This window comes from Mastigoproctus giganteus, chromosome 1 (assembly GCF_048544385.1).
Source record: "Mastigoproctus giganteus isolate SK-2022 chromosome 1, ASM4854438v1, whole genome shotgun sequence".
NCBI classification, from domain to species: domain Eukaryota; kingdom Metazoa; phylum Arthropoda; class Arachnida; order Uropygi; family Thelyphonidae; genus Mastigoproctus; species Mastigoproctus giganteus.
The window spans coordinates 88,939,381-88,952,381 of NC_143575.1; positions in this window are offsets into that span (position 1 = coordinate 88,939,381).

Here is a 13,001-nt window from a genome sequence, read left to right on the forward strand (position 1 = left end):
GGATAATACTCTTGATCTGATTATCAGCAGTGATTATTCGTGAATTAAGAATCTGCACATAATAGAACCATTAGGTGGCAGTGATTACAGTGTATTGATTTGGGATTTACTTAAAAATGTAACAACCATCAAGGAAAGCGTTTTTGCTTTCGTAAAGTGGTCTCAGACAGTTTTTAAATTCTATGCAGTGGGATCAACAGATGATGTTACCAACAACAAATTCTAAATGGAAAGAACATTCAAGGAATGAATCATAGACGCTACAAGGCTTTTCATACCACTTAAGAAATACTGTTCAGGGTTTAGAACTAAATGGATGTCAGATAAACTAATGAGACTCGTGGTGGCAGGGGGAAAAAAGGCATGGGATGCATATAAATTATCAGACGACACAGAAGCCTGAGGTAGCGATATATACACGAAGGAAATTAAGCAAGCAAAGACAGATTAAGATAAATCTTTGGCAAAGGATGCAAAGAAAAGGTGATGAACCAAATTGGTCCAGTTGATATTGACGATGTTGCTCAGGTTGCTGTATCCACGTTCATATGAGGAATTCTTTAGGCAAGTGAATGCCAGAAATTTATTAAACTCTAACAGGGAGCTTTACGATTTTTTAATAACTGGGAGGAAATTGGAAGAGAAATTGTTGAAGTTAAGCATAAGAAAGGCACCTGGGGTGGATTGGATCTATCTAATTATATTAACGGAGGCATCAAAGGAAGTAAGCAAATCCTTAGCCATAATTATGAGAGCATCCTTGGAATCAGGGGAGGTCTGGAGAACTGCAAATGTATCCCCAATTCACAAAGTGGATCAAAGGGTGACACAAATAATTACAGATCTTTTAGTTTAAATTCTATTCCACGAAAAATGGAGTCACTGGTTACAGAAGTAATGCAAGATCATCTATACAGGACTGCAGTTATACCTCAAACACAACATGAGTTTATTAAAGGGAAATCTTGTCTGATCAATTTTATTGGATACTAAAATGCGATTACAAAGGACCTGAATGCAAAAAATAATTTTGATATCATATACTTTCATTTCAAGACAGCTTTTGATACTGTTGCACAAGGAAGCCTGCTGTGAAAATTGGAGCGGTATGGCATTAAGGGCAAGTTACTGCTATTGATAAAGGGATGGTTGAATGGGAGAACACAGAGTGGTAATCAATGGATACTGCACTCACTTTGTTGACTAATATTATTAGTGGAGTACCCAGCGTTCTGTGTCGGGCATAATAGGCTTAACATCCATGTTTGCAAAAGATAAAAAGGTTGGCGGTGTGGTTAATGAGAGCATGATTTTGCAACAGGATCTAGAAAAGTTAGGATCTAGAAGAGCTGAGAAAGGACAACTGAAATTTTACATTGACAAATGCAAAGTACTGTATTTGTATAGCAATAACCGCAGAGTAAAGTGCCATCTGTGTGGTACTACATTCACGGTAGTAGAAAATGAAAAACTTGGGAGTAATTATGAAGATATGTTGAGTAGATATGAAGTACTCTTGAGCGTTGCAGACAGACTGCCAAGACAGCTCATGGGGTTTGGTCAATAAAATACAGGAACATTGCTAGCAGGGTTAAAGAGGTGATTATCTTATTGTATAAGGCAATAACCAGCCACATCTTGAATACTGTATGCAGGTCTGGAGGCTTCATTTTAGGAAGGGTGTAGAGCTGCTGGAACGAGTACAGAGAAAGGCAACGAGATTGGCAAAGGAAAACACAGAGGTGCTCTTACCAAGAAAGAATTTAGTTATGCAAATTGCAGCGTCTGGAGACTAGGCACCTGCGAGGTGATCTGACAGAGGTTTTTAAGGCTTTGAATTAATTGAGCAAGCTGATGCAATTCTTCCTCTTGCTTGGACTACGCACATGAGGACAAATTCAAATTGAGGAAGGATGGTTGCAGAGTAGATATACGGAAGTTTGCGTTTAGCCAGCAGGTGATTGATTGCTGGAACAAACTTCCATCTGTAGTTGTAGAAGTTAATAACTTAAATAAATTCAAGAAAGAATTATAAAAAGTGCTTTAGGGGATGGATTAATAGGTGAAATGGGAAGCGTAATGCTAACTCAGCCACGTTGTGAAAAAGACTCATAAAATTCCTCGCCTCATTGACGGGATTCGAACTCATCTTTTCAACCTTGTGTGGAAAATATGGTAATTATACTAACCATGCTACCCTGGGATGGGGGATCCTAATTAACTGTGAATTTTGAATCACTGTCATACCAATGATTGCGTGAAAGTCAATCTGAATCTTCTCGCAATCAGTATTCGCTGAATTACAAGAAGTCGATCAGAAAGATGAATTTCTGTTTATACTCCGGAATGACCACGTGAAATCAGAGGATCTCACGAGAGAAAAGACAGAATGAACATGAATATTATACCATATTTAGTGGTGAGGTAAGCTTGAACCATAGTCACTCAAAAGGCGTGCACTTTCGTAAGCTCCACTTGACTACTTGTCTACAGAGCCAGCTTAGAAAGAAGAAACTGAAAACGTAGAGGAATTCTTTTTCTATAAGTTCTCTATTCCGTCTACAATTTTATCGATGTTGAGCAGATAATTATATGCTTCAGGTTTCTATTAATTTTTAGTGAAAATGCATTCAGTAATATTTATGAAGATATCATCCAGTGGACCAGAATTCCAATTTTTATGTCAGTATCTTACGTCATTGTCTTAAATCAGAATACATCGATGTTAAAAAAAAAACGTCTCGGCGCTCCAGTCACATGATAAATTGAGAATCAACAACAACATTTATAAGAAACATTGGATATTTTACTGGATCATCCGACTTCTTTCTGAAGGCTGGAAAACGGGGTTGAAAATGGAAGAACATAATCGATTTTTAATAATCCGTGTTCAACCAGACCAATTAATAGTTTTCCTTACAGAAATCATAAAATAGCGCAACAACCACCCCTCAACTCAATTATCTCTCATTGTCCTTGTCCACATAGATTTTAAAACTAAAAACGTCTAATCTATCCAACATAATTCTTGTTCAGCCTGCTTCTACAAGGTACAGTAGTACTCCATCCTCAATGCCACGAATTTTCGCCAGACTCCTTTCTTCCATACACTTTTTAAAGGCAGAAAAGGGATAACATATTTCGCTATTGTGCCACAGCTGTTAAAACAGAAACGTCATGAAGTAAATGTGGTATCAGAGCGCGTGCTTTCCCTGTAAGTTTTTACGCTGGGATAGCTTTCCATTTGTTAACATCGTAACGCCATGCAGTCTATAAACACAGTATATAGAAGAAATTTATGCAATGTGCTGACATCCATGGCTTCTCCAAACAGGTCACGCGTGTGTATAGAAAAAAATGAAAACCTCCAGCAGCGAACACTTTTGTCCTGCGTGCTCCACAAGCAAGCGCGATTTTCGGTTCCATAATCATCACAGCGGGGAGTTCAAAGCGAATAAGAAGTTCTCGTTCGTACAAGTCCGCTTTCGACAGCGTATCTTCTTGACGAGTCGCCGTTGATCCGTTTGTCACGTAGCGCTGCCGCTACAGAAATGACCCCAACGTCCGACAGTTTACGGAAAAGAGCAAAGAGAGATCTGGAGAACCAACGGTGTCTGACGACGTGACGAGTAAAACTTTGAAACATATGTCGTGAGATGGGGAAGAAGGGGGGTGGGAGAAACGCACGTTAGAATTAGGATGACTTCGCAGAACTAAAAACAAGCTCTTGGGACCCCTCACATATTACATTTGCAGTAATTTCAAAAATATAAAAAGAAAACTCGTGACTGCTGTAGGTCTTGTAAAATTTATCCACACTGCACCACCAGAAGAGTGGAAAGAGATCGATTCCATGTTGCCTCATGGTCTCACATCTACAAGATAATAGCTAGTTTTTAAGAAAAACTTTATAATGCTTCAAAGATGCCTTCTCTTGCAAACATTTTCTGTGTTACTACTGCTAATCATCATACAATAGACTAACACACCTTATATTTTAATCCATTTGAGAAAACAAAACTAAATTCCTTTCATCTAACGTTTTTAAAATAAAAAGATATATTTTATAAAGCACATGCGTGAAAACAGATCGAAATATATCTGAGAAGCTATAAAACTTGGTGCATATCCTAATCACGGGGAACTCGGCTCTCAAAAACGGGGAATAAATTCTTATTTCTCTTTAAGAAACCGCCGCTATTAATTCAGAATACCTCGAAATTTATAAATTATATTTCAGACTTAAGAGAAACACCCCTCCCATGCCAAGGTAAGTTAAGAAAGGCTTAAATACACACGCACACACAAAAGCATAATTTAAAGTAAAGTAGAAAAAAAACTGTCCAGCTGTTCAAAAGCATAATGATGTTCTTAACCCCAATTTAAATGTTTCCAACTCATACTATCGTCATAACATGCAAGATTGCCCTGAATGTGGAATAATTGTAGATTAACGCGGCAAATGTTACTGTAGTAGACTTTTAGGAGCATCAGCAACTAAGGCCATATTGCTCCGTGTATATTGTCTCTAAATTGTGTGTTCTGTGGTCGATTTTCTGTTTGCTGGACGAAAAACCCGATTTTCCGGGAGGAAAAACCACGCTACCTTCGCCTGATACCGATCAACTCAGCGAAAAAGGCCCATAAAAATCCCTCCCCCCTCATCAAGGGGATTCGAACCCAGGTGTTTTACACCCTGTGTGGGGAGGACGGCGATCCTACTGTGCTGCCCCACGAGGGCAGATTAACTTGGAATAATGGTGGATTAATAAGTAATGGAATAACTGAAGCATCCCAGCTACGAATTCATCTCGGATCCATCGAAAAAGAAAGACGTACCAGTGTTGATATAAGCACTGTAACAAACATGTTAACGCATGCAAAAAGCTTCTGGTTTAAAATACCACACGATATATGCATGTGAATTGTAGAAGGGATGATGAAATGACTCCACATTTAGCGTATTGTAACTAAATTCCTACACTGTTTAGCAATGCTTCCCCATCTTGTGAGGGCTCTTACTGGTAGCTTCTACACTGTCACATTTTATGGAAAAGACATTCACCTTTTTTAATCTTAGTCACACAACGATAAATACTTTATCGGTCTGAGACAGGGGTTGAGGTTTCTTCTGCCAAAAAGCGTCATCTTTAAAAAAGAAAAAGAACCAAACACCGTAGAATAAATTCAGAAAAATCCCGACTTCTTTACATCATTTGACGATAATAATAATAATAATTTAAAAACGCAATTTAATGAAGCCTCATGGCCTTATATTAATTGAAAATAACTCGAAATGCTCAACGCAACACTTCTGAAAGAGAACTGATCTGGCAATACTATTCCAAAGAATAAGAACTAACTTAACATTAACAGTAGAAAACACAAATTACAGTACGTTATTAAAAAGCCATCATTTAATTATCACTAAAGAAATATTTACATCTTCTGAGTGAGTGGAGGATATTTAGAGTTGCAACCCTGCCTTCATATTGTTAGCCCATTCAGAAATAAATCGAAATTCCACTTGAGAAACACATGACACTGAGCACCAAGAATTCAATGAGTAGGATGCTTTTAGAGACATCCTAAAATTTCTCTATTAGGACAGAGCGCATGTAGAAACTGTAAGACGAGACTTCGAATGGACCTTTGAAGCGAAACTCAAAGTGGAAAATACAACATTCCATAAGGAATCTTGTATTTTGTGTCCCAATGTGTGCCAAGGACAGGATAAATCAAATCAGGAAAACTGCTGTACAAATATTTAATTCAATAATAGTGGAACTGCTAAAAGTTAAGCAAATCTAAATTTAAAAAGTATTTAAAGGAATTAAATATAGATTTTTTTCCCATTCCATCCTTAATACCAAGAAAATATTTATCCTATCTTCACTTAAAATTAAAGAACAGCAAAGTACAGGCGAGGTAAGCATTTATATAAAATAAAAAAGTTTTCCCTTAAAATTGAATTAAAAACTGATGACACAAGTAATAAAGCAATGCCAGTAACCAGATTAGAAATTGTGGTATTTTTCTGATTAGGAACAAATACAAGCCAAAGCAGAGTTATCCGAAAACAAAGATCTCAAATTGATAAACAAATAATAGCTAAAGTCACTCTTTCATGAAGCAAAATCTGTCCATTTTGCGTTACTACTGTGTACAACCTCTTACTGCTATGCACATCAAAGGCATTCATATGATGCTATAGCTTGTTTATTCCTCTACAAATCAGATTTTGTTTCGTTGCAATCGATTAAGTTTTGTTTGAACTGTGCCTCTTTAAGTGAATCAGTGTTTCAACCCTTCGGCTAAAAAATGAGTGCATGTAATTTAGAGCGAAGAATTATTTTAAAATTTTAGTGGAACTCGGTAAAAATGATAAAGAAACGTCGGAGATGTTACAGAAAGTTTAGGTGATGAAACCCCGAGTCATCCATGTGTGAACGAATGACTCGAAAGATTCAGAGAGAGACGGAAAGATGTCCGTCCACGACGACAAGAAGACCACCAACTTCAACAACAGAAGAGAATGTTGACAAAATTCGAGAGATCGTGCAGCAAGACCGTCGGATGGACGTTCGACTAATCGCAGAACAGTTACATGTTGACAAACAGCAAGGGCAATTTTGATAGATGGTTTTCATCGTGACAATGTGCCGTGCCATTCCTCTGTCGCAGTTGGAGAGGTTTTAATGAAAATTAAGATCACAATTGGACCACCCCTCCATTATTCGCCAAATCTGACGCCGTTCGACATTATTTCTGTTCCCAAAAACCAAAATCTATCTGAAAGGAATACGATTTGAGGATTTTATCCGATATTCTGAGGAACACAACGCAGCAATTAAAGATGGTATCTTCAGAGAACTTCCGCTGCTCTTTTAGATCCTGGAAATCGCCAATGGAGCGCTGCATCATCTATGCAGCGCTCCATCATCTAGAATAGATGACGGTTAATTATGCAACCGGACTGAGAACTGGCAGGATATTATTCTTCCTGTCAGGCCATTGGAAAATAAGATTCCTCTGAAGTGATCCACAAGAAGGGCGTTTTCCGTTGATGTTAGTTAAGCCAAATGAGATGATTTGGGGACCTCTATTTTTGTAGAGTACGAATGACTTCTTGGCCAGAATAAATGAATAAATAAAGACTCTCTGAATTTCAGAGTAAAGAAACTTAATTTATATCCGATTTAAAAAAAAGATGTATATTATTTTTCGCTTGCAGTTTTATGTGCTGAATATTTTAATTAAGAACTGGAAACCTTATGTCATGAATGGATATTCCAGTTTTTAATTAAATCTTTGTGTCTTTCGGTGTATGCTTTAAAGTTCGAGTTATAATTTTCAAAGTATCATGTATTATATTGTTTAGGAATCTACACTGAGTAATCACCGAATTATGACCATAAACTTAATACAGTGCTGTCCAACATTCCCAAGGATAACAGCCATTATTCGCCTAGGCAGTGACTCCACTAGATGCCTGAAGATGTCTGTAGGGATCTTCAGCTATACTGCCTACAAGGCTCCAGGGTGTTAGAATAGATGACGGTTGCTTGTCCATACGCCTCACTTCCCGTTGAAAAACATCTTAGAGGTGATTGGACAAAAGTCATGCGAATATAGAGGCCAATCAAAATGGACGATATTTTTACCGTGTTTCTCAAACCACTTGTCCACAAGAAAACATTCAACATGGCAGGGTGCACATGGCCTGCTAAGATCATGTGCCGCAGCTGGACAATTGCCTAGGGGCCACCCACTACATGAATACATATACACACACAAAGACCTCACCAGTTGTTTGCGTGGGTAGCAACAGTGGTATCGTCACCGTACTCCCTACACCTGGTGAAAAAGGCCCCGACACGAATCCCGTCGATGACGCAAGGAACTTTAATGAGCTTTTTTTTGGAAAGTCGATCTCAGAATAAAATATCAAGGTTTTTCCCCAGAAACTGGGTTTTTTCGTCCAATAAAACATGCAAACCGACTAGAGAACTCACGCGATTTACAGACATAATACATAGATGGGTATATATAAGAAATTACAGGTGACCCAAATATAATAGTACGAGACCTCACCAATTAAATATTGGTTCATACGCACCAAGGGTACTAGTTCTTGACAGAAAAACATGTTCTATGTTACGCAACCACCGCCACCTGCCTGTGACCTTTGCGTCATAGTCCATTACGGATGAGGTGGCCGCAATTCAGTGATCACCGAGTGCATAAATCCTGTCTAGTATTGAAGACTATTCGGTATTTTTAATTTTAAATTCTAATTGTTTAATATTCAATAAAAAAAACTAATTTAGCAATAAAGGTTGAGTTCATCGTGTCAGCCAGTGTTAACTTCAATTTTTATGTAATTTTATAGAACGCAACATAAAGTGTCGTTTATTGAACTTCTTACTAAAATCTATACTATCACCTACAAATCTCAGAATCGCTTAGCAACCTGGATTTGTTCCACGTTGCAATCCATCATGGGACATTCTTTAATGAATATGAACTCGCCTATATTGTCCTAGTTCCTGGAGAGTCTTGGCGTTTGAATTTATTTCAAGGGTAATTGAAAGCTGGCCTTTTTAAATTAATTCTGAACACGCTGATAAAGAGAAGCCTTGCTTCTATTGTAAAAATTACAATCAAACGAAACCAGAACAAAAATTCACATAACTTTGGAACAAAATGGTTCAATCAGTGAACAAGCCAAGAGAAAGTTGTGTGGACTTCAACTCATCAAAATCCCAACTAGAAAAAAATGGAACATAATAAATCCGTTTAAAAAAAAACACTGTTACGCCACGTGATAGAGTTTTAATGTTTACTGAAGTGAATCACATCCATTTTCACTTAATACTTTGCGATGTAGCTATTTTTAATTTCCTTTAAATCATCATTAACGAATAACCACGTATTATCACCCATTTCATAAACGGAATTTACCCAAGAAAGAAAAACAGCATTCATAGCCGTCAGGGACATTCTAACTAATGCTCAGATTAAAACTGAAGATCAACCAAATACTAACTTCTTTAATAAACACCACACGGACGTGCGGTGAGTTACTTCCAAAGAAGTGCTTAAAAACACAAACACAGTTATGGATCTAGACCTATCTTGTATTCCTTGAATCTACTTTCTACATCCTTTAACTGAGAAAGAGGACTTAGATGAAGGTAAGTGAATGAATTAAAATAGTATTTAAGGATTCGAATGTTCCACCCATAGTCTTGAAAACTATCCTGAAAGATGGTGATTTCTATTATCAACTTTTATTGGTTTTTACGGCGTACCAGCATCGTGACATATTGCATGTATGTTTTATGTCTGTACAGGTGTGTGTTCATGGGTCCATTTGCATGTGAAACAGACTGAAAACAGAGGTTTTCACCCTGCAGCGAATAGCTACAGCTCCTATTGAAGAGATCTTTAAGAATTTCTCAAGTCACCAACGGAAGAATGTTACAGCTGTTCCTATCACACACAACTTCAACTGCTCCTTTCAAGTGAGAATTTTCTCCATTTTCAAGAAAGCTATTGTTTTCCGGGCCTATCCAACCAATCCAATAATGACTTCAGACTAGATGCTTTACATTACCCTTTCTGATAGAATAGTGGTAACAATCGATGACCTTCAAACCGTGCAGAAAAGCCCAAATCTCTTCAAGACAAGAGAAATTATATGGGCTTTTTTTCACAGCATGGTCAAGGTAGTCGATCGAGGGCCGCATGTTTTTTCCTTCCTGGAAACTAAGGTTTTCGTCAAGCAGACAGCCAAATCGACCATAGATTCACGCAATTTACAAACAGAATACACTGACGCTAAAAAACCTTACCATCAACCTGTGCGAAATTATTTGAAAAGGTTATAATTAGACGAGAATGACTTTCTAAAGTCAATTAATTACACATAGCAACCCACAAAGCAATATGCATTCAAAATAAAAAAAGACACTCATTTCTTCAACATCGATGATTTTTAAGAGAGAGCATTTTCAATTGCTCTTTTATTTACCTCTACAAGGATTTCGATTTTAACAACCATAATTATCTGTCTGCTCAAAAGGGGAAGAGCCCGCGAAAGAATCCTTTATGAGGTCATCGTTTCCAAGAAGCTCCTTTGGACCTTCCTGGAAATTATGACCTCAAAGGACTCTTCCGCGGGCTCCCCTATGCAATGAGATTAAACAATTTCTCCATTCATCTTAACATCTGAGGTGTTGCACAAAGGCTTTTTACTCGACCCAGTTTTTATCATCCTCTACATTAACGACACCCCTTGGCTCCTCCCAATACACCATTTGATGTATGGCTAAATAGGAGAATTTCTCCATAAAATTAGAAAGAAAGAGGAAAAAACTCGTATAACATTATTATCGTTGAACGTACAGACTGGACGCGATGTTTTCTCTTTCATCATGTTTAGATCAGTGACCGAACAAAAACAAAATCTTCATTATGCAATAAAACATCACCCGTCAATCCCATAATGCAACTTTCTGCGACAGGTCGTGCAGAAGCGAACCAACTAGAGCGTGGCAATATATTTTCTTAGAAAAGAGATGAAAACCAAGGAAGATATTCGTGTGAATATCATCTGTTATAGCTGCTCTCTGCATTTCCAAGGTTTGTGGTTTCCGATGCCATCGTGACTGAGCACGCTATTTCCTCTTTCAAAAAACACTACAATGAACTGGAAAAATATTAGATCCCTCCCCTCTTATTTTAGATTACTGTGCCTAGTGAAAATACCCGAATATATAATTAAAATATGTAATAAATATGTGTATTAATATTACTATTAATTTGTGTTCTATGCCTTGAATGCGCGATCTTCATGGTTTGGCTAGTTCACTCTTCCTCCTTTAGTTCACCTTAGGAGACCTGTCATTCTATCGCTCTCTGAGACCCGCTCGTTCCTTGTTACGCTGCTGGAGACAAATACGCCCATAAAGATAAAAATCGAGAGAGAGTGGCAGGAAGCTGATGGTGGAATAAGAAATGAGGGATTAGCACGCTCTTTGATTTACAACCAAAGGTTTGTACCACATTAGATGACCTAAAACACAGATAATAAAAACAACAGGTTTGGTCCATTCTTCTAAATTTAATAAGAAAAAAGCAGGTAAGAAGAGGAAAATCCTGCAGCAGAATAAGGATGTTTGAAAAGAGGGAAGTATAAAGGACATGCAGTGTGACAACAGCTGATGTCATCATCGCTAACAAGTGATTTACGACCTCCCACAGCGTTAAACTTTCTGTAACCGACAGGGCACATAATATTAAACTTCCAAGGTTAAAGGCTTAGAACCACTCCTCCAGTGTGTGCTCTGCTGGTGGGCTTCGCTCGTGCACCAAACTAAACACAGCCTATCTCAGGTACAAGAGGCTGCTGGTGATGATGTGAATAGCAAGTAAACGAGAGAAGCATCGAGGAAGTAATAAAAAGATCCGGGAGAACGTGCTACGAAAGTGTACAATGGAGACGCCGTCAAGAGAGGCCAAAGTTGGAGATATTTGCGAACAATAGATCGCTGAAAGTCCCTTTACACTTTTTCCAGCAGGATTGAACAAATAAACATTTATAAATGCAGTCATTTTTTTTTATGAAACGGATAAATGCGACATCTTAGCTTTCAATATTCGAAAGTTTGTTAATTAAGATTTTAGCATGCGCTAATTCTACGTTCAGAATTTCTCTGACAATTCCATATCAAAAGGGTAAAATAAGTAGACTGTTTCAAGTAGAAAACACCTGCTCTCCTACACAAAAGAAAAAAAAAATAGCACAGTGTGAACAAAACAGAATCCCTTATCCACATCGATGCAGATCTTTGAAGGATGATGTCACTTCAACCGAAATCAGTCCTTGGTTTGCATTTCAAGCACAAACTTGCCAATACAAATCTTTCAAGACGTTGCTCTCGAGTTGAAATTAGTACTAGAACAAATTGGCCCTGCGAAATACACTGAGTGATCACTGAATTATGACCACCCCTATGAAAACTGAATGCGACCCACTGACCACGTGAGATACGAGAGAGCGGAGTTAGTCGAAGTACATAGCATAGATAAGGTGTCAGTGGTTCAGTAGGTAGTAAAATTCCGAGCGTGATTGGTAAAAGGAAGGATTTATCGGACTTTGATAAAGGACAGAGCTGGCGTCAAAATGGTCAAACAATGACCCGACGGCAAAGCTGCAAAAGGTCAGAGAAAGGTTATGTTAGAGGTAAGCGCCGGGTCCGACGACTCATACAGGCGAACAGGCGCAGCACTGTTGAAGAGTTCACTACCCAATGCAACATGGGCCAACCCGGAACAATATCTGGCATGACCATGCGTCGCACGTATGGACTATACCAGCAGACGACCCCTACGGCATCCTCTCCTAACCAATGTTCATCGGCGTAAAAGACTCGCCTGGTGCAAAGAGCATCCAAGTTGGACGTTAGAAGACTGGAAGGTGTGGTGGTCGGATGAGTCACGTTATTTACTCCACACCGTGAATGGTCCTGTACGGATTTGTGTCAACAACATGAGGCTTTTGATCAATCATGCATGGTATCAAAAGTTCAGACGGTTGGGGACGGTTGGATGGTGTTAGGCATGTTTCACTGGCAGGAACTTGGACCCTTGGTGCATGTGGAACAACGTATCAGTGGTCTCCGCTATAGTCAACTGCTTGCTGACTGTGTACACCCCGCTATTACACTTTTTCCCGAATGGCGATGGTGTCTTCCAAGATCACAATGCGCCGAGCCATCGGGCACTTGATGTGCAGGAATGGTTTGAGGAACACAGTTCTGACTTCCAGCATATCTACACTATGGAAAGGCATATCAGGCGTCTGGATACACCAATGACCTCCATACCTGCATTGCTAACCCCATTAAACACAGCTTGGTTGACCATACCTCCGAAAGCTTCCGACATCTTGTTGAATCAATGCCACGTCGGATAGCTGCTGTACTGAGGGCAAA